Source organism: Piliocolobus tephrosceles, chromosome 8 (assembly GCF_002776525.5).
Source record: "Piliocolobus tephrosceles isolate RC106 chromosome 8, ASM277652v3, whole genome shotgun sequence".
In the NCBI taxonomy this organism is placed as follows: domain Eukaryota; kingdom Metazoa; phylum Chordata; class Mammalia; order Primates; family Cercopithecidae; genus Piliocolobus; species Piliocolobus tephrosceles.
The window spans coordinates 80,860,652-80,887,082 of NC_045441.1; positions in this window are offsets into that span (position 1 = coordinate 80,860,652).

Sequence of the window (26,431 nt, forward strand, 5' to 3'; positions counted from 1 at the left end):
AAACCCAACTTAAATTAAGCAATATGAAAGGAGAGAAGTTGTTGACTTAATGAAAACTTAAAGAGGTGGGCTGAATCCAAAAGTTCAAAAAATGTCATCACATTCTTCTCTGTCCTCTACAGATTTCATTTTCAGGTAGACTGTTCCACATGATGCCTCCCACTGGGAGTTGGCTGAGGGTTTTGGACACCTAACTGCCCTCTACACTAGCTGAGGAATTAGATTTGAAAGGACTGTACTGCTAGATATTTCCATGGGAAATTTCTTGAGGAGCTCAATCATGAGAACTCTTGAGCTTCCCCAGACCTGCTCATGTTGAGCCTTCCCACTGAGCATGTGATAACCAACATCCACCCGGGGATCCATCAAGAACCTTGGAGTCATCCTGGATTCCTCTCTTTCCTTCCCCCTCCTGCTCTAAGCCACCAGCTAGTCCTATTGGCTCAATCTTCACAATGTATATGGGCCCAACTACTTGTCCATAGTTCTGTTACTACCACCCTAATCTGAGCCACCATCATCTCATGCCTGGACCAGTACAGAAGCCTCCCAACTTGTCTCTCTACTGATATTCTTGCTCCCCTAAAATCCATTCTCCATGCCTAGCTATAGTGATCATTTTCAAAAGATCATAAGTGAAACTGTATCTGTATCTTTCTAAAACCTTCCAAATTCATTTTCTCATTGTTCTAAGGTCTAGAATTCCGAAAGCAAGGCGTTGGTAGGTTTGCTCCTTCTGGAAACTTTGAGGCAGAATCTGTTCCATGCTCCTCCCTTAGATTCTGGTGGGTGCCAGAAATCCTTAGTGTTCTTAGCTTGCAGCTGTAGCACTCCAGTCTTTGCCTCCATCATCCCATGGAATTTTTCCTGTGTGTCTCTGTGTCTAGATTTTTCTCATAAGGATACGGGTCATTGGGTTAAGCCAGTATGACCCTATATTAATTTGATGACATCTTCAAAGACCCTATTTCCAAACACAGTCTCATTCACAGGTTCTAGGGATTAAGGTTTGAACATGTATTTTGAGGGGACACAATTCAATCCAGTACAGAACACTCTATGGCCTCCTTCAAATTCACATCTGTCCCATGTGTGAAATACATCTACCCTCTTCCCAAATCCTTAGAAGAATCAACCCTAAGTCCAAAGTCTCATCTAAATACATCAACTCAAAAAGTCCCAAATCTTAGCTCCTAAATCATCTAAATCAAGTATAGGCAAGATTCTGGGCACAGTCCATACTGGAGCAAAATTCTGTCTGTGGACCTGTGAAGCCTAGAAAACAAGTTAACTGCTTCTAAAATATATACATACATGCAATAGTCATAGGAGAGATACTTCCATTCCAAAAGGTAGAAATTGGAATGGAAAAAGAAGTCATTGATCCCAAACAAGCCTGAAATCCAGCAGGAAAAATTCCATTACGTTTCAAGGGTCAAGAATAACTACTGTGGTGTAATGCTCTGTCTTCTGAGATGGCCAGGAGAGTATTGTGGGGGGACCCCCAGACCTTAGTGAATTATAAGAGGGTCTAGCTTCCTTAGCAGTGAGGCCTAAGGGAGGGAAGCAGGCACCTAAAGAAGAAAATGAAAAATATCTGTAAACAAACTGCCTATTTTGTCAAGGATGAAACCTGAGGACAGTGGTCCCTTGGACTGGCCTTAGCCATGTCTGAAGCTACAAACATTCTGGTAGCCCCCAAAGCTGCCCTTGAGGGTAAGAGAAGGGAAGGAAGAAGAAAGTTCTATAGCCAGTAAATTGCTTATGCTTGAGATGAGGGCATAAGCACAGCCAACTTCATGAGTCTACAACCTGTGCAAGTGCACAAAGCCTTCACTTAGAAGGACTTCAGGATTGGTTTACTGCTCTTGTATTACCATTTTGAAATTCTTTGTATTTGAATGAAGGTCCTATGTTACAATTTTGCATTGAGCTCCCAAAATTATGTTACTAATCCTGAGTGTAAGACACTGCCCTACACTTGCTTATAACAAATTTGTTAATGAATAAGGAAAAAATTGGAATCCTGAAAAAGCTTTCTATCTATCTTGAAGTCAACTAGAAAGAATCCTGTAAGCCTTGTTTTGCATACAGAGCATTTTGGAATAAGTCACCCATGGAAAGAAGCTGAATGCTTCTTGAAAGACAGCTAATGGATGGAGGGTCCTCCAAGATCCTTAAGCTGTCTGCATTAGTCTTCCCAAAGGAAAGAAGGAGGAATACACCACCAGTACTCACAATGCGTTCTTTTTGGGTATCTAACTACTGATTTCTGATTGTGTCTCAGCCTGCCAACGTGCTGTAAAAGAAACCCATTGAGCAAACAGTGTGGCTATGGGCCACACTGTGGCATGTTTATGAGTCCCACATCACCTGGGGCTGGTGATTCTCAGCATTTTACGCCCCTTTATTTGGAAGCATTTCCCATTGTCCACAGAATATACTAAATGCAACTCTGCCCTTCTGAACCATCAGTAAATAATTATTTTTCTAGCTGCCCAAGAAAATGAAGGGCATTCACTAAGAAGTTTCTTAGCCTCTCTCCCTTCAAGCTTTTCTTTACTTTAAAACATATCCCTCTCATCTGGCTTCTATCTCTTATCTTGCAAATGGATAAAGTCATGTTTCTCTTTTCATATAATAACATAATGTCATCCTTACCAGAAGTACATTTTCAGGATGAGAAACCCAAGGTTATTCTCATCCAATTTTTTGTCATCCAATATGTCTTTCAGGATTTAAATAAATAAATATTCATGCAGGGAGTACAACTTTCTGTACTTTGGGAGTATCCTTACATACTAGTTAACATGCTTAATCTATTTTTGAATTAGCTCTCTTCATCTGCCCTAGCTCAGAGGTCCCTTTCCCTATCTTCATTTTATTGCTTTTACTTTGGCTGTCTATGACAGCCAGTCTCCAAAGATGGCCCCAGTGGACCACACCTCCCAGTATTTGTGGACTTGTGGCTGGTCCTGTCCCTCATTTTAATCAATAAGACAGGATGGTAGTGACACTGTGCCAGTTCTAAGTCTATGCCTTCAGAAGACCTGGAAGCTTCTGTTTTTGTGCTCATGAGATTCAGATTTAAGAAGCCTATTTTCATAGACTAAGCTAGACCCATAATCAGACCATATGGAGGGAGAAAAAGAGATGGATGTTTCAGCCTTCCAGTCAACTGTGTCAACATTTGAGACAAGTGAGTGGAGACAGACATCTTGGATAATCCACTTCAATCCACCATATTTTACTACATAAGAGACTGTGAGTGAGAGCATCAGAAGAATCATTCAACTGAGCCCAGCCAACCCACAGAATTATAAGGAATAATAAAATGGTTGTTTTAAGCTCCTGTTTTGGGAAGGTTTGTTTGGCAGTAATAGATAACTGAGACACTAATTCTCTTTACCAGTCTCCTCGTGTCAGCTTCCTAGCAGCCCCATCAGTTTCATTACCTAGTCTGGAGCCAAGTAAACATAGGTAGTCAACATATTGCATACACAAATTTCAAGTGGATGGAATTCTAAAATATATCTTTGCTTGCACAGTTTGAAGTTCTTTGGGGAAGCTCCTTTTCCAACATTTTGAGGCCCAGCCCTGGGCTGCCATTCAAGCATTTGCCAATTATCTTATAATTTTGGCAGTTGTACTTTGCCTGACATTTCTGTGGACCTCATTTATATTTAAAGTACCTCAATATGGATATAGTAGTTGTAGTCTAAAATACAGAATGTGATTCTAAATTAATGTGTTTTGATTGCTGTGAATGCCTTGTCTGATACTGAGGTAATTTTAAAAATGACATGATGAGACCATTCCTCCAGAATTTCAGGCTGTTCTGTAAGTATTTTGTTTCTAGCAATGTGTTGCAGGTTTTGGAAAGTAGTAATCTACAATGCATGCCAGAAGAAAATTCCAATTTGAAGTACTAAAAGAAAAGTGTAAAACATTGCCACATTTATTAGCATTTTGAGGTGCCAAAATCTATGTGAAATTTCAAATGCTATCCATTTCTTCATTGTGGTAACATTACACATCAGAATTCACAGGGTCTTGACTGCAGAAACACTTCCAAGGAATTTCTATTGGGTCCTCAATGCGGGTTTCATGTCAGCTCTAGCCAGAGCCCCACTTGCTTTACCATTTTCTTCTCCCATGCATCTGATGGGTACTGCTGTGACCTCCTGGAATATATGTTTTCCCATCAGCTGAGGCACCAGAACCTTCTACATGCCAAATTCCTGAGTGTTCTGATTTGTCTGACACTCTGTCAGGTAGACACATAGCTGTGTTTCATGGGCACTATGTTTTCCTGAAACAAATCTTTTAAATTTACTCATTGTGCCCCTGTTTACCACAGGATTCCTATAAACTCATTGGGCTCAGAGAGGACACATCTTCATGGATGCTGAGTGACAGACACCATTGTGTACTCATGTCTACTCCTGACCACCATAACTTATCATGGCTTTAGAAGATCACACTTATCAAGCTTATATGACTTACCATAGCTTTATAAGGTCACAGTTTTCAAGCTTCCTCTTCTGGTAATTTTTTAGCAGGCTTTCTCAGAAATGTCCAACCAGTCTGAATCATAATCATGTACTTGAACCCAGCTTAGGTTCAAAAAGGGTTTCCCACCATGAAACATAGTAAATAATTGCATGAGACACCGAAGACCTGAGATGTAGGCGTAAACAATTCACTGACATTTACCTAGTGAGGACTGCAAAGAACGTGGAAGGGGGAGACTAGAGGCTAGATATATTCCTAACTCACTCACTCACTTACTTGTCAGGTAACTTAAGCAGGTTAGTAACACTCTCCTGGTCTCAGTTTTTAGATGATCCCAGTAATTTCAGCCCATAATTCTGAATGACAATCAGGCATGGTTTTCTTCCTACATGCTGAGAACACACCAATCCTAAAGAGAGATGTGGACTTGGATGAAACCATGGCAGGCTCCCTTCTCACTAAGCACACCCCACGGTGTGATGATGCAGGGGGAACAGGTGGACAGCCTAGGCCTGTGAAGGTAGGCATGAAAACAGCAAAGCAATAAAATGCAAGTGCAAGACAGAAACACTGGCTTTTAACTGTAAAACAGGGTGCAGAAAAAAGATGACAAAGAGACATTGCATTAAAACACATAACTTTTCCTAAACTTCCTAGTGGGCCAAGATAGAGTATTCTCTTCAGGATTTAGACGGACAAAAACTATTCCCTGGGATGGCATGGACTGAAAATGTTCTCTCAAGGCTTCTATCAAGACTAAAAAGAAGCCTAAATTTGTCTCCCTAAGGCCAGAAAGGCTCTACATAATAAAAATAAAAGCTAAAATATGGAGCCCTTACCACATGCCAGACACTGAGCTAAACGTTTTACTTACATTAATACATTTAATCATGCATCAGCCCCATGATGTAATATTACTATTTTCATTCCCATTTTAAAGATGGGAAAACAGACACATAAAGAGCTTAAGCAACTCACCCAGGATCCACAGCCAGTAAGCTGCAGAAGCAGGATTTGAATTTAGGCAATTTGGGTAAGAGCACTTAAATCATGTGGCACTAGGGTTTCTCAGCCTCTGCACTGATGACATTTTGGGCTGGATAACTGTTGTGGAGGGTTAGCACATGTTATGCGGCATCTTTTGCTTCTATGCACTGGATGCTAGTAGCATCCCCCCAGTTGAGACAATCAAATATGTTTCCAAACATTTGCCAAATCACCCCCTATTGAGAACCATTGTTTGGCACCAAAACTCTCTACAGTCTGACAATGGCCTCTGTCACAACTCTGACCAGCAGTTACTATTCCCAGCTTCCTTGGTGTTATAAAGGAGGTTGTGAGTAGGTATTAATGAGTTAATATAGACGTAATGCTTAGGGAAGCCTTGGGTTCATAACAAGCACTAATGTAAGCATTAGCTTTTATTATTGCTGTCTTTGCTGTTGTCGTCCTCACAGGACAACATGGTAGGGTGGAAGGGAAGCTCTGTAGTGGACAACGGAAGGTTTGGGGAGTGATTCTCTCATCTCTTGGATAATCAAAACCAGGGCTCCAGTGTGAAAGATCCAGCCATCAGTGACCAATTCCAGCAGCCACAGCCAGCAGTAGAAGCTTTGTAAACACAGTTAAAACATCAGCTTTGTCCAGGCAGAAAATTAAAACATCAGGAAAAATTAATTGCTTTCAGTGAGTTTTTATTAAAAAGTCCTTTTGAGAATACGATCTCTGTCCCATTCTTGCAATTCGTCCTTTCTGTTGGAGCCTTAGTTGTCTCCTGCCTTGAGGCAATCTGCTACTGACTTATTGAAGGACACATCTCATGTCAAACAGGCAATGGCTTGAGGAAGAGGAAGAATAGGCCTGCATAGGAGCAAGAAAAGGAGACCAGGCTGATGTGTGAAGGGATAAAACAGTCAAGGGAGTTATCATATTTTGTTGCCCAATTGCTGGCAGAAGATGAATCAACAAGTAGGCAGCCATCTTTAACTGGTGATCGAGTGGTAGAGGCTGGTGGATAAGTCAGGGAGGCTGGAGCGCTTACACACCTGTGTGAGGTGAGCATTGGGACTCATTCCAGAAACAACCATGAAGGGCTTTCTGGAGACGCTGAGACACTGAGGCACCCTTGAGACAAAATTATGAACTGCTAGGCAAAATCCACCATGAGCCTTCACCACTAAAACTAAGATTGACAGATGACCAGGGTTTGATGGCATCAGCTGCTTTAAAACAAGAAATATAAAAAATTCTGGGAACATGAGAACACAGTGCATGTAGAAAGATTTTGTCATTTACATTAAAAGCATCACATCAACTTAGTAATGCTTACAGACTTGGAAAAGCCACAGTGGAGTTTCACAGGTGAGGATTGTGAAGAAATCTGCTTAGAGCAGTTAAATGACCACTTTTCCATATGCCCATTTAAACTCCTTGTGTGTCCGTTTCTTTATCTGAAATCACAACCGTGTTGTACATGGTTTCACCTACTTCATATTAAGCATTTAATTTAGTCCTCATAACACCTTGACAGGTGGGTATTCTTATCCTTAATTAACAGGTGAAGTGGCAGTTTAGAAAAGTTAAGTCATTTGCCTAAAGTCACATAAGCAGTCCTAGATACACCAGGATCTCTATTTCAATTCCTGTACTCTTTCTAGTATCCTGATCCTGAAAAGCAGACACCAGCTCTCTGAGGCCTCTTTTAGCTCCAAAATTCCATGACTTTTATGGGCTCTGTATTTTTAAAAACGTGTCTGGTTCTTAAATGTTTTCTTCTTGGAAAGGTTTTATCAGAGGCAAAGAAGCCACCAAGAGGGCCTATTTCCCTTTCTGTCCCCACCAGTTTAGAAGACCTGGAGATGAGTTCCAAATACCTATTCCAGATAAGTGTTTTGACCCAGGAAAACACTTTCTCAGGAAAGAACCACAGACGGCAAGCTGACTTTGGGAAAAGAGAATTCAGACTAACGCTAAAAGGACCAGAGCTGACTAGGAACAGTGCAGATCTAGTGGCCTTTTATGAGTGAGAATAGAGCTCTATGGGTTTACAGGTTAAATGAGATGATACACCTGGGAAGAGGTCACCCAAATATCTTCCATATCCAGTCAGTCCATCACATGGACAGCAGATGAGCTCTAAAAATAAAACAGACCATATCACTTCCTGGCTGAAATATCTCCATGGGACTTCAGCAACTTTTAGGATAATCCAAAATTCCAAGCACAGCCTCTAGGCTCCTCCAGAACTTTATCCTTCTTATCGTTCCCAGCCCTACCTCTAAACCCATGCTTATATTCACCTCATACTGGAATTCCTGCTTTTTTCAAAAAAGTTGTTGGCTGCTTGTTTTTGCCCCTTTCATAATGTGAAATTCCCCTAGCCAGCAAGATCCAGACTAAAGTCACCACCTCTATAAGGACCTCCATCCTTTAATCCTACCTCTAGAAAGATGAGCTACTTTGAGTTATTATTCCATTTCTCTGTCTCCACCATAAGTCTATATCTTCTAAATCTGTAGCTTGTTTGTTTTCTTGTCATGGTGCCAAACTCAAAGTAGGTGTTCAATGAGTATTCATGTGACTGCAACAGTGTTAGAGTTAGTCAAAATGATGTAATAAGAAGGAATTAGGGCATGCATTTGATTGTACTTTGTCTTCTTTGCTTCATCCCCTCCAACTCCTTGGCTCTATTTTGGTATTGGTTTATTTGCATTAAAATGAATTAATATTGGTTGATTTGTGGTAGAATTTTTTATTTTCTTTAGGTTTCATATGATTCAGGGACTGGCATGTCTATCCTTTATATAAACACTACAAATCTCTCTGCACATATGAAAGCACCCATCTCATGCACTTACAAGTAGGTATTCATCAACAAAGTCCTGCCTTCTGCAATCTAACAAACTCTCTTGTACTTTCTCCTCCTAATCTATGATGAGCATTCAGGGATAGTTTCCTAACTTAGGCAACTCACCTGCTCTGTGTCCAGTCACCTGAGGTTCAATTGCTAAATGGTTTCCAAAGATATCATTGACTCAATGAGGATAAGACATAGATGGGAGAATGCTAAAGAAAATTCCTCCTCCACCCTGGTCATGCCCCAGGACTTTTTTGTTCCCTTTCAGGTTATACTTTTCTGTTCTGTAGCAGCTCTCTGGAATTAATCCCCTGACTTTTTTACTGCCTGTGCCCAATATAGGATTAGGCAATGAACATTCGCAGCCAGACCAGCTGAGGAAGAACACAAATGATGAGATTTATAGATAAAATAGGAAGCAGGCCAGTGGAGGGAGGTGAGGTGGGCCCAATGTGCACAGACAGACACAACTTAGCAGGGACCCTCACATTACATACCTACATGCAGAGCTGGGCCCATTACTAGGCAAACATGAACATCAATTATTTGTAGAGAGCACAATTTGCTGCTTCTGTTTAAAGAAGAGTATATATGCAGTCTATAGGTCTACTTGTTTGAATCAAGGCTCAGCTTTCTCACTATGAAATCTTGAGTGACTCATTCAATTTTCCAGGTCTTAGTTTCCTCATCTATAAGATGGGTACACACCTCATGGGATTGCTATGAAGACTAAATGTGATAATACAAGAAAAGTGCTTAGCACAAAGTTTAGCAAGGAGTAGTGATCCAAAAATTGTAGCCATCATCACCATCGTTATCATCAACACTACTATGACTGGCTTAAGACTCAAATTAGGCCAAGTAGCTTGCAAAGAGAACATTTTCAACTAGGAAAATACCCCCAATCTTTTAGTTACTGAGAGTATAAGATTTCTCTTGAAATATGTTGAGAATTAAAAATATATTCAGACTATTTCACATTTTGAGGGCACTATTCACAAAACTGTGGCTACTGTGAAGAACAACTAGTGTCCGAAATCTGCTTGTTATTGTCGTGTAAGAAGGCAGTTGATATTTACAGACTTCTCCCTTTTGAGTCATCTCAACTGGTCTGCCTATGAATGAATATTGCCTAATGCTGTCTTTGGGGGTAGCCAATTGATGTAATATGGACTAGAGGCTCCAGGACCTCTCCTCAGGCAAAGACAAAGACATCTTATTTCTTTTGTACCCCCCGTGATGCAGAGCACAGAATGGATACCAAAGACAAATGAAGAATCCTGAGAACTCTGCTGCTTGCTCAGGCTGCTCAGAGAAAAAGCATGTAGCTTGTTTGAGTTCTTTGTAGATTCTGGAAATTAGCCCTTTGTCAGATGAGTAGATTGCAAAAATTTTCTCCCATTCTGTAGGTTGCCTGTTCACTCTGATGGTAGTTTCTTTTGCTGTGCAGACACCAACATGGCACATGTATACATATGTAACCTGCACGTTATGCACATGTACCCTAGAACTTAAAGTACAATAAAAAAAAAAAAAAAAGAAAAAGCATGTAGCTTTGTTGTTATGATAACCTAAGTTTGAGTCCTTCTCCACCAAGTATTAGTAGATGTACAGCCTCAGATGTTTAGCTTCTCTGCAGCTGGGTGACACGACTTACCTTGTAAAACTGTGGCACTGAATGATTTGACATTCTTAGCACAGGGCCTGACATATATGAGATGCTTAGCAAACTGTAGGATTTTTTTTTGTTTACCCCTTTCTCCCTTCTGGGTAAGAAAAGAAGACAGAATGAGAGATGGAGAAAATTACCCCTCTGGGATGCAATTCAAAAAATGACCATTTAGATAGGGAGAGGAGCCAAAATAGTCTAGAGGGTTATTTTAGAACAGGATATGGGCTCTCAATTCAAGAAAAATGATCTGTGTAAAGCCACGTAGCCTATCTTGAGAAACATTTTTTGGGGGGAAACTTTCTTTTTCTGGCAAACATTTAAAAACTGTTGCTTTTACATTAAAAGCCAAGATTAAACTATTTTCAGAGTACAGTGTTGGCTCACTGAGTGATGGTGGGGTCTATGCTTAGTATATGGGCTCCATAAATATTAATGAAGGGCCCAGATAACAGATAATAATGGTAGTGGTGCTGGACTAGTTCTCATGCCTTATGTTTTCACCCAGAGGGGTTGGCTATGATTTCATGTTTAAAGGACTGAACTTCACTAGAAAATATATCAGGCAGTGTGATGTATGTCTTCCTACTCCTAACAATGAGATCTATGCAAACTCACAGTCATTCACATGTACACACAAACTGAAATCAGTAAAAGCTGAATTTACACAAGTGTTTATTTTGTGTTGAAGATTCAGTTTTGCCACAGGGACTACATGTTTTGCCTTAATTTCATTATTTTGCTGGTATGTCTAGATACATTGGTGTCTCAGAAAAGCAGCTATTGTCCCCAGTTTTTCCCCAAAGTTTCTCATATTTTCCAGCCACAGTAACTCCTGCTTCACCTCTCCCCACACTCATATATGACACTCTCAGTTTGCCTGTCCTATTTATTCACAAGACTGTGTACATGTTCTATTAGCAATGGGCTAAGAAATTTTAAATCTATATATGCATGTGTCTTCCTGGCACACACTTTCACGTGTACATAGGACGGGATATATTCACTGTCTGCTGCTGGGCAAGGGGTGGGGTCTCATGTCCAGGCTGAATGGGGATGAACCACCTCACATCTTTGACTTGTATTCACAGTACATGGTCCATAGGAATCATGTAGCTGTTTTGTAATATAAACTCCAAAGCAAATCCAGCATGCAGACCTGCCTATAAACTACCCAAAAGTCACTGTGCCCACACAAAATAGTTCAGAACCACAGCATTATAACTGAAAAATCACAGATAAGCTTAAAGAAATGGCCAGGCACGGTGGCTTACACCTGTAATCCTGGCACTTTGGGAGGCTGAGGTGGGCAGATCACCTGAGGCCAGGAGTTCAAGACCAGCCTGGACAACATGGCAAAACCCTGTCTCTACTAAAACTACAAAAATTAGATGGGAATGGTGGTGTGCGCCTGTAATCCCAGCTACTTGGGAGGCTGAGGCAGGAGAATCACTTGTACCCAGGAGGTGGAGGTTGCAGTGAGCCGAGATTGCACCACTGCATTCCAGCCTGGGTGACAGAGCAAGACTCCGTCTCATAAAAAGAAAAATAATAATCAACAATTCTACTTTTTAACAGCAAATAATGATGAAAATCCAGGAAGCATAAAGACAAGTAACTTACAAAATAATCATGTGAATATTGTATGACTTTTCCTTCAAGAAGAATCTTACATAAGTAATTATTTTTCTGTACCATGGAAAGGCAGGAAATAAATATATAAACATCACTACCTTATATATTTAAAAACCCCATCCCATGGATGCATTCATGATGTATATCATTGGTATCTCTTTCTAAAAGACAACAAAAGAACACCACACATCAAAATTTCAGATACGCATTATCTTCAAATCAACAAGTCTACTTTTAGAAATTTATCCTAAAGATGTCATAAAAATGTACACATGTATATCCCCAAGTATGTAAGTTTGCAGAGTACTTTTTAATAATGAAGAAAACCACCACCCTATAATAAATACTAAGAAGCCATTTGACAGAATAATGTAGAACACAGTTATGGGCATGGGTATTTGGATGTTTCCAAATAAAAAAGGAGGATTTTTGAAAGAATATATTATGTTTATGCCTATGCGTGTTTATGTGAATACATGCATAGCAAAAATACGTAGAAAGATTAAATGGGCTATCACTGGGTGATAAGATTAAAAGTTATTTTCACTTACTTCTTTATACCTTTTTGCACTGTAAAAACTTATTTAAATTTGGGGGGAAACACACAACAATAGTGGGCACACATCTATTAATGCCAAGTAGGAATATATTAAAAGTCAACCCTCCCCAATACACATGCACAGGTCACTGGGGATTGATGATCTCTCTAATGTCAGTAAGACGGGCTGAGTCGTCAGGAGAGTAGGGGTGAAAGTGAAAAGTAGTGTGTTCCTTAAGGCAGATGAAATCCAGGAGAGTGTGCCCATGTACCACATGCCCACTATATCCAGAACTGCATTTACTCATCAACCAAGTGAAACGTTCAATGCAACTCATTTAGTATTTCATTGCAAAACAATGAAGCAGGCACAGAAACTAAATATAATGCTTTATTCTTTCTCTCTTACTTTGATCCCTCCTTTCCTTCCTTCTTTCTTTCTTTCTCTCTTTCCTCGTCTCTCTCTTTCTTCCTTTCTTCAGATTTCAAATTCCTTATAAGCTGTTATATGGCCAAACCACCCCTAGAGAAAGTGGCAAGCTGACATTTTTAAATTTAAAAGTTGCCTTATTTCCTCTGCATTCTGGTCCTGGAAATGGAGTAAGTTTGCTTTGCACACTCTTGGCTGCAGGGACGATCAGCATTCTGACTGTTCTTCCCAACATTTCTGCAAGCATCTCCCATCTGAGGTGCTGCATTATTTCCAATCTGCCTTAGACTCAGACACTCCACCAGGCATATGACAGGCCAGTTAAGATTCATAATAAGCAGAGCTAGGACATGTAGATTTTATTTAAAAGGACACATGACTATCCATTCAAGATGAAATGTTGTCATCCTGGTCAGGCCTGGATCCAATCTGTGTTGGAGAACATGAAAGAACTTCTGACTACAACAACGAATCATCATACGCTAATATAACCTAGTCAGGTACACTGCTATTTCTTGCCATTTTCTTTTTTATCCTGTGAAGGTTGTCATCATTTCACACACATTTTGCAATGATAGGGGTAGTTCCATTACTGCCTATCTTGTAGGGATGGGGAAGCAAAAGCACTTTGTAACTGTGTTTCAGCAATTTTGAATTTACTTCCCCAAATCTCTTTCTAACTCTATCCTCCATGTGTCTTTTTTCTTTCTTTACATATAAATATGATGTCTTTCTCTGTGACACACAAACATACAAAGTCTGGACAAATAGCCAGGAGGTTGGGAGTTCTATTCCATTTGAATTTTGAAAATGGAATTGGTAAACTCAAAATATGACTCTTTCGAAGCAATTTGGAGACAAGGCATCACTAGACTAATGGGATGTAGGTAAAGCAACAAGTAACCTGAAATGTTAGAAACCCCCAAGTCTCTGGAACCGCCACCACTCACGGATCCCAGGAAGTCCAGCCCACACACCTTCAGCCGTAAGACAAGATGGCCGGTGCAAGGAGAGACCATTGCTTGTGTGCTGTTAGGTTGCTTATGCTGTTGTTTATGTGTTTTAAACAGCATAGCTATTAATGAGATTATGTTATGAGATGCTCATTTCCTTCTATATTATTGCTGTGACACTCAGTAACAAAGGGGAAACACTCAAATACACAGTAACTACATATGCAGTTGGATTCTACAGACTTTCTCCCCTCCTTTCAGAAGGCAATTTCTGTTACTTTCACTTCTCAGGTATGTCACAATGAGTTTGAGAAATAAAAAGGAGAAAATACCTCTCAAAAGAACAAATAGCACATACCACGAATTAACAGAGCAATAGTAATTGGCAACAACATCCACAGATATTAACCCGCAGTGCTGAGCCACGCAGAAATGAGTGAGATTAGTTCCATTTCAGTTACAATAACAACAGGAACCAGGCCCACATGTTTGTATCTTAGTGGAAGCAAAGGACAGATTGTAAAGCAAGTCTAGATTCAATGATCAGACAGGATGGAGCCCTGCTTCCGAAGATCAAAATGAAATAATTGCCAGTGGCAGCTTATACTGGGTTCTAAGAGTTAGGAGGCAAATATTTTTGCAAAAAGAACCATGGGGAAGCAAAATGAAAATAAATTGCTCCAGGTTCTAGGCATTCTCTGTGCTTGGGCCCTGGCTGTCTTATACAAAATTTTCAGAAAAATGGATGGTTCAGAAGCAAAACAAAACAAAATGGAACACATCAAGGGGCAATTTTTGCATGGCCCCGAGTAAAACAATTCAGATCTCCCAAGCTGGTGTCTATGGTTTAATAAAGGATTTAAACTATGCCTTGCAATATTTCTAATTCCTTCTACAATTGAGTCAAAAGACAAAGAACCAAAGTTGTAAAAGAATGTTCTAAATGAATACTATACTGGAAAATAGAAATCAAAAGTGGGAACTTTAAAAAATGAATGTTTGTTTAGCTTTTATACCACCCTAAAACAAGCAACCCTGGTCTGTTCACTTGGATTTGATTTGAGAATTTGAGATCTGCCTCTCCTACCTCTGCTAAATTAATCCCACTCCTCCTTCCACTCCCACTCATGAGTCTTCGTGACTTCCTCCCTCTTTTACACCCAAATGCAGAAGTGAAGTGTGAAAAGCTGTTTAAGTACTCTTACTGAGAAAGGAAACTATCTGGCCATTTTTTATATTCCATGATATTAAAGTAATTCATCTGCGTTTGCACTAATGACAGTAAATCTCTCTTGCTGACAAGCTGTGGTCAATTATCCTTTCTACAGCCTTTTAAATACAAAGCAGTAGGAAGTGCATCAGTGTTGGAAACTTGTGGCTTGCTTATTCAAACTAAACAGCCAACCAGCTTAAGTAGCTCCCTCAAAAATGCATCACCTTGCTGCTAGACCCCAAACAGCTCTCCCAAGGGCGTGCAAATACTGGGAACTTCCGCTGGAATTTACATGTATGAAGGAAATGGTTTAAATAAAGTGGTATGCTATTTATCCCTATAATGAGTAGTTTAACAGTGACAATTAGAAAGGAAATTCTACAAGCCAGGACTCCAGTTACTTATTACTGCCACTGAAAGTCAATTAAAGTATCTAACTAATTACAGGGATTGGGATCATCTGTCATCTGGCAAATCATATTAGAGGGAAGAGGGCCTTGGTTTGTTTTTGAAAGTGTGTGATCTAGTCTCCAGCATGCTGGTTAATTTTCGGACAAGGGAGTGAATGAGGGGTCTTGCCCCACACATCTGCAGATCTGTTCACCTAGGAAGCTCCAGAAATGTTAGCTGTACTTCCATCCAACCTCTGCTGCTATACAAAGAGCAAGAGTTGGCCAGGAGATGGATGGAGAGAGATCCACTCTGCCAGACCAATCATTCACCCAGAACATTGTTCTTCAACTCAAGAGCGTATAGTGATTCCTTGTAGCCTCCTACAGCAAGTTCTTACCCCTTTGCCCACTCCCAAGCCTGCTCTCCTACCATTCCCCAGCGCTTCCATCAATCATCTCCATCAGCTAACTGTTTCACAAATACTATCATCATGACTAAAACCCCATCTGTTCTTTTTCTCAGCCTGTTAGTTAAGATGCATTCAACCTCTCTCTTCTGCGTATCCAAACTCTTTTCACCCTTAAAGGCTCAGCTCTGGTCCTGATTCCTCCTTAATGCAGAATCCAGTACCAGATCTTGCCTTCTGTACACTGCCTATGGGGTTTTGACTTCTTCACTCAATGGTTTTCAGATTGTGAACGGGCTACATCTTAAGTCTTTGCTTCCTGCCCAGCATCTGGGATACATTTACACCCCCAAAGTGGTTACCCCTGATTCTTGGTCTCTGTTATTACTGCATTTAGTCTCATGTTTAGTAAAGTGTCTTAATGAGACCTAGCTAGCATTCTTTTGTTACATTTAATTTGGCCTAAAGCACCTCCTTATGTATTTGAAGTCCAACCTGAAGATTTCTCCACACATAGTGAACCTAACTGGATGTGTAAACAGACTGTAATTTACTTTTGCACCAATCACTGAGTTTTGGCCACTCAAAGGCAGTCAGCTATTCAAACTGTGCTCACATAAGACAAATGCCAAGATGTAACCAAAATCTGGCTGCTTCTGTACCTTGCTTTCCTTTTTCTGTACAGAAATCCTCTCCAACCACATAGCAGTGTGGTCTATCTGAACCTATTCTGGTTCAGGGGGCTGCCTAATTTGCAAATCATTCTTTACTCAATCGAACTCTGTTAAATTTAATTTGTCTTAAGTTTTGCTTTTAATACCTTCATTTGTTCACTCCTTCACTCATTCAGCACATGTTTAGAATGGCTTCTTACACCAAGACACTTCAACAATGACTTCTAAGTCTGCATCCTGGGCATCCTCTCCTACCACATGGCCTCAGTGGGAAGCTGCATTTGCTTATACCACCAAGAACAAATCAAGGAGTCTCTTAATGCTCACTGATCCTTCTTTGCCAACACTTATAGGGAAATAGCTATAAAAGCACTTACAAATATTAAAAATTGAGCTCTCACCCCTCAGCTTCACACAGCTCTCCCCAGAGCAGTCCCAGAGCAAACCAGGAGACAAAGAGGGGAAAATATTTTCAAATTATCTTCTGAATGATTTCAGAGCTTACATAAGGTTCAAGTTTAGTTCGAGGGATGGGCAAAAGTTGGATCAGCCAGCTATGCTAGGGTCAGCCAGACACTGGGGTCAGCCGGCCATGTTTGGGTTGAAGCAAGAACATTTTTGTACTTCACATCCCAAGACAGATATTGGAATTTTAGCTTTCCTTTTTGCAGTTTCTTTATGTTTTAATAGCCCATTTCACCGTGGAGTGACACTTCCCAGAGGATCTATTTTCTCACTCTTCCCATTCCTGGCATGTGCTTTGGCATCTTATGTTCTGCACCTGTAGTGTTTAGACTTTGTATCTCCACTAGCATTTGTCTCCAATACATTGTTTGTGGAAAAATGAACATACTGCATGCGTCCAAGGAAACTGAGTAGGAAGAAACAAGAAACCTGACCAATGTGAAAATGCACAAAATTTTTAAATTAAAGCTTCTTACTATTTTCTGCAGGAAATATTGCCCATAACAAAGCATTGAAAATGGAATATTCTCAGGCATCAAACATAAAGGCGGGTTTGATAGGTTCAACAACAGATCATATCACAAACTTAAAACTATTCAATGCTCCACCTCTCTGACAGTACTCAGCACATTGCATCAAAACTATTGTATTTTCCTTGCAACTACCACACTAAAAGAATTAAGAGTATAGAGCTGTATGTCTTCCTGGTACCTAGCATGGTGCCTGGCACCCAGTAGGCCCTAGTAAATATTTGTATTTGGTTATATAAGTACCATGTTCTAGGTACAGAGGTTTCAAAATGCCCAGATACATAGTAGCCATCTTCAAGAAATTCAAACCCTAGTGCTGTGTTTCCCAAGCCTGAGTGATCTTCAGAACTGCTCACAAAGCTGTAAAAGTACAGATTTCCAAGACTCATCTCCAGAGATGCTAATTCAATAGGTCTACATAAGGACTCAGAATTCTATATTTTTAATAAGTTTACCAGACATCTCTAAGTATCAGGTAAATTGGGAATCATTGGTCTAGAGGGTAAAAATAAAGCCTTGTTTTTACACTTCTTTTCCTACACTAAAGTATTTTCATATCCATTATCTCACTTGATTGTTACTCTCTGAGGGGGGTAACATAACCTGCAGGTTACAAATGTGGAAGTGAAGCCGAGAGAGTTTACAAACTTGATGAATTCAGAGCCTGAATTTGCACCCAGGATTTCCATCCAAAAGCTCAATAGTGTTTCTATCTCACCATCCTTCCTGAGAGTGATGACCCAGGTTAGCTCTTTTGAATAAATAGTAACAAACCACAGGTCATATTACGTAAACAGCCAGTATGTTTGAGTCCCTCTGTTAGGTTCTTCACGAGAGATGAAGTAAAATGAAGATACTGCCTTCTCCCCCGACCCATCCCTGAGAATGACACCGGAGAGATAACAATTACGGCGACAGATCCTCTCAGTGGTAGCAAACAATGAAGGTTATTTCCTTATAGGTACATTTGACATGGAAAATACTAACAAAGTCAATCCAAATGGGTGCAATAAGCTTGGTTCATGTGTCACGTGGTCCTTTGGTAGAGACTACACGGTGAAGCAGACAGCAAACCAAATGCAATTCTTCAACTGAACATGGTTCATTAATTCAGTGCTCTCACTTCTCTCCGAGTTGTTACCTCCTAGCCCACTTTGCTTTACTCTACCATCTGCAGTGTGGCTGAGATAACTCATTGAAGGATTTATCTTACTATTATAATCCAATATGACATTAACAGGGCATTTTATAGCAGACATGAAAATTCCAGCTGCCTTTCTGGATTAGTAACACAGCAAGTTTCATTTTGCAATTACAAACTACAAGAGAGCAATGGCAGCAAAAGGCACCTCCATTTTCTATGCTGGTACATGACCTGCAGCTTTTCCCTGCCATCTCCCTGACAGGAAGAGGCCAGAGGTCCAATAGCGTGGACACAGAGCTATCTCATCATTCAAGGACATGTCCCTTCAGACTGGGAGACACACAGTGAGGCTCCATGAAGCATACAGAGGACTTGTGCTGACAATAAAAAAATAGGAGACAAGCCACTAAAAAAAGAACCAGAAAGAAATGAAAGTTTTTAGTCTTTGATCTCTTGTAAATTCTGCTTGGAAGTGTTTCTGGGCAGAAGAACATCTCATCAAGATGAGATGTTTTGTTTTCACTCTTCTATGTGGTGGTACCAGGTATTACCAGAGGAAGTTAGGAAGGGAAGATGGAAAAGACAAATGTTCCTAGCCATTTTTCAGAGCATTGACATTCAGGGAAAATGACTGACAGCTTTTGTTTCCTTATACTCACAACTGGACATTAACAACTCTGAAAGGTTAGTGTCCTGACGAAGGTGGCATTCTATGATAACTCTCCCTTTATGGTGTCCTGGGTTGGGATTTTATGGCCTAATCATACTAAAATCAGATTTCACTAGGCCCACTGAATTATACACGCACACATACAAGTTCAGACAACCTTTTAAGTAATCACTCTGCACTCTGAGAAGCTACATGCTTGATGGGAACCTCCTTCTTTTAAAATGAGCATTATGGTCAATGGCATATTCATTCAGCCACGGAATATGTATCTACTGACATCTATTATTACAAAGTCCAGGGCAACTTGCCACTGCTAAGATGAGATGAGGCAGCAAAGGCAGCCAGGGATCATCCTGAGTAGGTGCAATTTGGAACACCCCATAAAGAGGAGTCCACCTGCAACCCACACTGTGCTTACTTCCCACTGGATGTAGATGAAGGCAGGGGAATGGGGGATGGAGGCTATAGTAGCCCCTGAAATCTGTATGGGGCAAGTGTGAGATTTGAAGACTAAATCACATTACTTCTAATATAGCAGTTTCTCTTTTTCTGTGATCAGTGTTATTCATGGACATTTCTTTAGTAACAAATGTTATATCCAAAGGCATGGAATAAATGACTTTTACATTGGTGTGGTATTGTCTCTGAGCTCTAGCATTTTTAGTGGGCAGAAGTGCATTTTGAAATAAACAAAAGCAAGGTCTCTTACTAGGATGGGAACTACGAAAGCAGATCTAAGTGACCATGCATAGCTAAAAGAATGGTTGTTGTGGGCCGGACGGCTCTCAAGGGGAGCCAATGAGGTTGCCAAATTTACTGCCTCTGGGACAGCTACCCTAGTACCTCCATTAGGAGCTCTCATTGTCTTTGTAAAGATCTGCAGTTACAGTCATTCATCCTTCAAAAGAAGAGGACATAGAGACCTTAAGTAAAATAAATGTCTTGCAAGCTAGGTGATCCACACTTTATGGTTTTTGTAAAACTTGTGGCCATTGTAGTCTTGATTTAATCTTGGTTTTAGGACTTCACCACAAACTGAGCATTGTTTTTACATAACCATCTGCTCTCTAAGCAGAGCGTTTTCAGTCTGCTGTGTTAAAGGCCCAAGCATTGTTTTAAAAAGTAGCCAATCACGGGGAGGATTGAAAAAAGGGCACTTTGATAGGACAGAAATGGAACACATGGGAGGGTACAATAAGGGAATAAAAGCTGGCAGTGGCCCATGCCCCCCACCCCCCCTTCCACACGATGGAAGCTTTGTCCTTTTGCTCTTCACAATAAACCTTGCTACTGCTCAAAAAAATTAAAAAAAAAATAAAAATAAAAAATAAAAAATAAATAAAAAAAAAAAAAGAACTTTATGCTGGAAAGCCTCAGCTGAGACATCCCTTGGCCTGGTTTCTGCTGCTAAGCCTCACAGCCTGCGTAAGCACACAGATTAATTATTTAAACAGGGCCCTGGACATATTGAACCCTTCTATATAGCAACTTCAATGTATTATGTGTTCTTTAACATCAGTTTTAACTTACTCAGCTCTTTAAGAAGGGTCAAGGTATGCCTGTTGATTACATTATTGGTACTTGGAGTGTCTTCCATGGGATGTTTATGGGGATGTCATTACTGCATGCCTTTAAAGATGTCTGTTTAGCAAAATTTCCCATGTCTTTTTGAGATGAAAAAGCAATTAATGCAATCTCTCTAATATTCTTAATAAGTCTAATATTATTAATAGCAACAAATAAAGTTTAACTTGTACAACTGAACAACAAACTGGTCAAAGTATCCCCCAAAAGAAATAAAAATCTGATAATTTTTTAAGAAACAAATTTAATTAAAACATTATTCTGTAATTCTGCTACAAAATGAGTTTGATTTTTAAAACATGTCTGAAAATGACAGTGTCCTCTTAAATACTGTTCTCTAGAGATAATCATTTTTAGGATCATGATCTTAGTGAAATATGTGGTTGATTTCTATTTTTATTGACACTGTATTGTAGTGTAGTGTAGTGTATGTGTGTATGTGCTGTGATTCCTCCACAAAGCACCAATGTATTAGTGACAATTTTGAATGTAAGAAAATGTTTTATGTCTTTACTGGTGAAAATTTAAAAAGACATCTCTGTAGCAGGGTATTGGTCAAATAATCTACTAGTTAAACAAGGGTAGAACTTTTTTTCAAAGTATTGTTACAAATTTTTATTTGGAGGGAGGGATTAATTTTTGGGATTTTTAGAAATAGTCTGAAACGATGTGAAATGAGGTCTGGTACATAAAGTAGACCATCAAACCTGATAATAACATTTTGGGGGTTTTGTAACTATAATGAAGAGACCCATTTTCCTTCTGGCCCTGCGATGATTCTACCAAAGAGAAATTTTGAAAATGTGCGGAGAAAGGGTAGTGCCAGCAGAATAGACAACACACGTGTCCTCAGGCATGACTGTCTCAGAGGCGGCTATCGTTTGAACTTAAAGAGTATGAGATATTTACTTACAAATCATCAGTTCAAAACAGAATGGGAGAGGTCATATTTAAAATATCTATCAGTCAAAGCTGAGAAGCATTTTTTTTTTTTAAATAAAAATGCTTTTTTTGCAACTGATATCAAAGTAAAATTATTCTAAGAGCACATCTTGGGCAAAGAATCTTAAGTGCTTTTCATTTTTTGGATTAAAAAGAATTCCACACACCCAAAATTCCTCTGTATGCCTGAGAGATTAATTTCTCACTACTTTAGGCAATGTCAGTGAAGTCATTATGAGGTTAATCAAAAATTTTAATGCAAGAGACATATGACATAGGAAAATGTATGTACATGCTACAATTAAGTAAGAAGTGCTTTTTAAAGACATAAGTAACTGAGTGTCCTTTAAAAACTAAAAATAGAAACTCTTGGAATCTTGATAAACTCTGGTTTTAAAAGAGGTTGACTCTTAGTTATCTTCATGATTAGTACATTTATCTGTTCAGTTAAATCTAAAGAAATTCTGTCTGAATATATCCATTTTTAATTTTACAACTTTATTGTGGGTTTAATGGACCCTAAATAAGCCACATATATTTAAATGTATAATTTAATAAGTTTTGCCTTATGTAAACATCCCTGAAGCCATCACTGCAATCAGAATAAAGAACACATCCATCACCTTCCAAAGTTTCTTCATGACTCTTAATAATCCTTTCCTCCCCTGAATCCCTCCTTTCCCAGACAACCACTGCTTGGCTTTCTATCACTATGAATTCTGTTAATGTAGAATTTTATGTAAATAGAATCATGCAATATACTATACTTTCTTTTGCCTGGCTTCTTTCACTAGGCATAATTACTTTGAGAATCACCAATGTTGTGTGTTATCAGTCCTTTATTCTTTATTACAGATAATTCTACTTATTCCTAGTATTCCAGATATTCCTATTTATTCCTTCTTATTTCATCATATGGACGTGCCAGAGTTTGTTTATCCATTTACCTGTTGATGGTCATTTGGGATGTTCCAGTTTTTGATTATTATGAATAAAGCTGCTGGGAACATTTATGTACAAATCTTTGTATAAATATGCACTTTCTTTTCTCTTGGGTCATAGGTGAGTGTATTTTTAACTTCTTAAGAAATTACCAAATTGTTTTCCAAAGCAGTTGTGCCATTTTCCATTCCCACTAGGGGTGTGGGAGAGTTCCAGTAACCATATTTATATAACTGACCTATGTCACAATCTTCTCATTTAAACAGATATTAAGCATTTTTATTTTTTTATCTTGTTGACTGACAGAGAAATGACTTGATTGTCCCTAAACTGAATCACTTATACCTTACTAACACAAAGATAAGTCTTTTCCAGTGACCCAGTGCCATCTCTCCAGACAGCCCACCTTCCCTGTTTTCCCTGTTCTCCCTCCCTCTCTCTCCTTTCAGTCATTACTTTTGCTTGAGGAATTCTCATGAAAAATAACCCTGAAATAAAGGGATAAATGGAGAAAGAGAAAAAGTAAAGTCGGTGGCGACTGGATGGGGTTGCAAAGTCAAGGAGTGTAGTTGCGTAAGTTGCTGTTTAGTTGATGTATTCATTAGGATTGGGTTCACCTTTATGTGAGAGATAACCAAAAATAGCAGTTGCTAAAATAGAAATGTATTTTTCTCTCTCATCGGAAAAGTTCAGGGCAATAAATGGCAACTATGGAATCCTTTGAGTTCTACGCCCTGTCATTCCCTGGGAGTGACTCTTACCATCATGATCTGTGGTAGCTTGTCCCCAGAGTTGGCCCTGACAATTCCTCTCTGTACTATATGCATAAGCTCCCCCAACTTCTTATTATGGGTGACTGTTTTGACCACTAGAATATAGTGAAAATGATATTATAAGGCTTCCAAGGTCAGGCCTTAAAAGAATTAACAGCATTACCTCTTGCCCTTTGGAACTCTCTCACCATGTGAGGAGCCTCCACCATGTGGAGAAAAACTGAGGCACTCTGGTTGACAGCCCCAACTGCAAGTCAGCCCCAAGTGTCAGCTATGTGATTGGCCCACCTTAGATGTTCTTGTCTAGTCCCAGAAGAATACAGCCCCAGATGACATCACACAGAGAAGAAGAACTACCCAACTGAGTCGTCAACCCACAAAATCATAAGAAATAATAAAATCATCGCTTTGAATCACATGGCAATAAATAACCAAAACACATTCTAAGAACTGTGATTAGCCACGTGGTTACATGTGTGTAATCCCAGCATATCAGGCAGCAGGATGGGTCGATGACAGGGGGTACACAGCCTCGTTTTAAAAGAAATATTCCAGAAATTGCCAAATTGTACTTCTTATGTTTCATTAGTCAGAACTCAATCATGTAGCCCTACCTAGCTTGTAGAGAAGCTTTTGTGTTTTTGTAGAGAAATTGTGTATTTATATATATATATATATAAATATATATATATTTAAGTTCTGGGGTATATGTGCAGAATGCGCAGTTTTGTTACATAGGTATAGAACATTTAACTAGACATTGATGAACTCAGCTAAAAATCGGGGTTGTGTTAATTTGAGGGAAAAGGACAGGACAGCATTGGTATTTTCTGGGCAATTGAAAGTGTCTGTCTTAGTTGTTGATTTTTGTTTTTTGGCTTTTTTGTATGTAGTAAGATTAATTAGGGTTAGTGCTGCTCAAAGGGGAATACATGTTTCCTCAGAAACTCAGGTGGAAAACAATGTGACAGAAAAAGTAACATTTTGAGCAAGAGAGAAATGGAAGAAATATCCATCAGAGGATTCCAAGTCAGCTTTGTTAGTGCCACCTATTGAGATTAAGGAAGCAAGTGCTAGGTTCAAATATAGAGAAACTAAGGTCTGGGAAATTCTGCTTTGGGAAATTCAATAGGAAGTCAATGGTGAATAATAAAAGGCATTCCTGAGCAGCACCAAGGACCTAGTGTGAATTCATGGGGCAATCAGTGAAGCTGTTTGGGTAATTATTTTAGTCATGATCAGAAAACGAAAACAGACAGTGGGAGATACTTGGATTTGGGGATTGACAAGGTAAGAATGGAAGAAATTCATTTTAACAGACAATGCTGGCATAAAAAAAAGTGTGTGTATATATACAATTTAACATATAATTGTATATTATAGTATATATATAATTATATATTATATATCCTATATATACAATTATATATATACTGTCTATATATATAATTTCACACATACCCAAATATATTTGTTGAAATAATTTACCTATTCAAAAAAATTAAAGAAACCAATAAGTTTAGTTTATCAACAAAAGTAGCTAAAGATAATATCTATAATACCTATATAAAAAACATGAAGATCAGATGATATCCCAGCTTACCCCATCCTTGTTGTATGAACCCGGAAATGTCAACCTCAGTGAACTGCAGTTTCCACATCTATAAAATAGAGTTACATTTTCCATCTCAAAAGTTTCTTGTGGAGACTGAATAAGCCAATATATGTGTAGTACCTGGAACCTAGTAGGCACTTAATAAGTGTAATCCTCTTCCTCCACTTCTTCCCCACAAAAACACACTCTAAAAAGAAACTATGAAGTACTATTTACTGTGTATCAGAAAATGGTGTATCACTTAGTATAAGATTTACATTTTAAAAAATACGAGCAAAGAATTCATAGACTCTTGCAAGTTTGGTGGTAGAACAGTTCTGAACTTATCTCATCCAATCCACTCCTTTCAAAATGGAGAAGATGAAACCTAGAAAGCTTACTTGGTTCACCCAAGATCATTCACCAAGATGGTGCAGAGATGAGCTAGAAACCTTGACCATCCCCCACCTCAACTGCCAATCATTACTTAATAGAAAAATGGACTACAAACACTTTTTCAGAGTCAAAATTATGTCATAGATGGAAATAGAACAATTTAAAAAGAGACATACAATTATTTCCTCACAAAATTTTTACCAGTTACATCTAGTAGCCTAAAAGTATTAGCACACAATCTTCTAGCCAACAAACTTAAATTCTTTACTGGAGGCTATTAAAACACTTGAGAGTAAATGTTAGAAGTAGATCCATAACCTTATTGAGTTTTTTAAATGAACAAAAGGAGAAAGTATTTATATACTTGGCTATGTGAAAATTAAAATTTCAGCCTGGTAGAAGACATCATAAATAAGAATTTTTTAAAATGAAGCAAGTTGGGAAAAAATGACACTCTATATGACAGGCAGTGTACTGGTACATAACAAACTGTTACGAATCACCAGGAAAAATATGAACACCCCAGGAGAAAATGGGCAAGGGATATGTACAAGCATGCCCCAGATAAAGAAATATATATAACCATTAAACAGAAGAAAAGACTCTCACTAAAATTCAAAGAATCACATCTTAAAACAATGAGAGATATATTTACCTCTCAGATTACCAAAGATCAAAAGAGTAATAATAATAATAAAAGAGTAATAATATCTCATACCTTGATTAGCATACAGGAAAGGGAGTTTTAAAAAATATATGCGTAGTATTGACATAACTTTCCTGAAGGGCAATTTGGCAATTTCTATGAAAAATTGTATAAAATGGTTGACTCAGAAATGCCATTGCCATGAATTTATCTTAAAAAAGTACTTGCTCAGATGCCTAAAGATATTTTTTAAAGATGTATATTGCAGAGTGAGTTGTAATATAAAAAGTCAACAAAATGTCCACTCATTGATGAGTAGAAATAGAGGAAGGATGTGTTCATATGGCATGTTCTACTGTTTAAAACAAACAACAAAACAAAAACAAGGTTGCTCTAAATGTATTACCTGGAAAAGTGCCAGTGACACATTAAGTTGAAAAGCAAGTTGTAAAGCAATATGTAT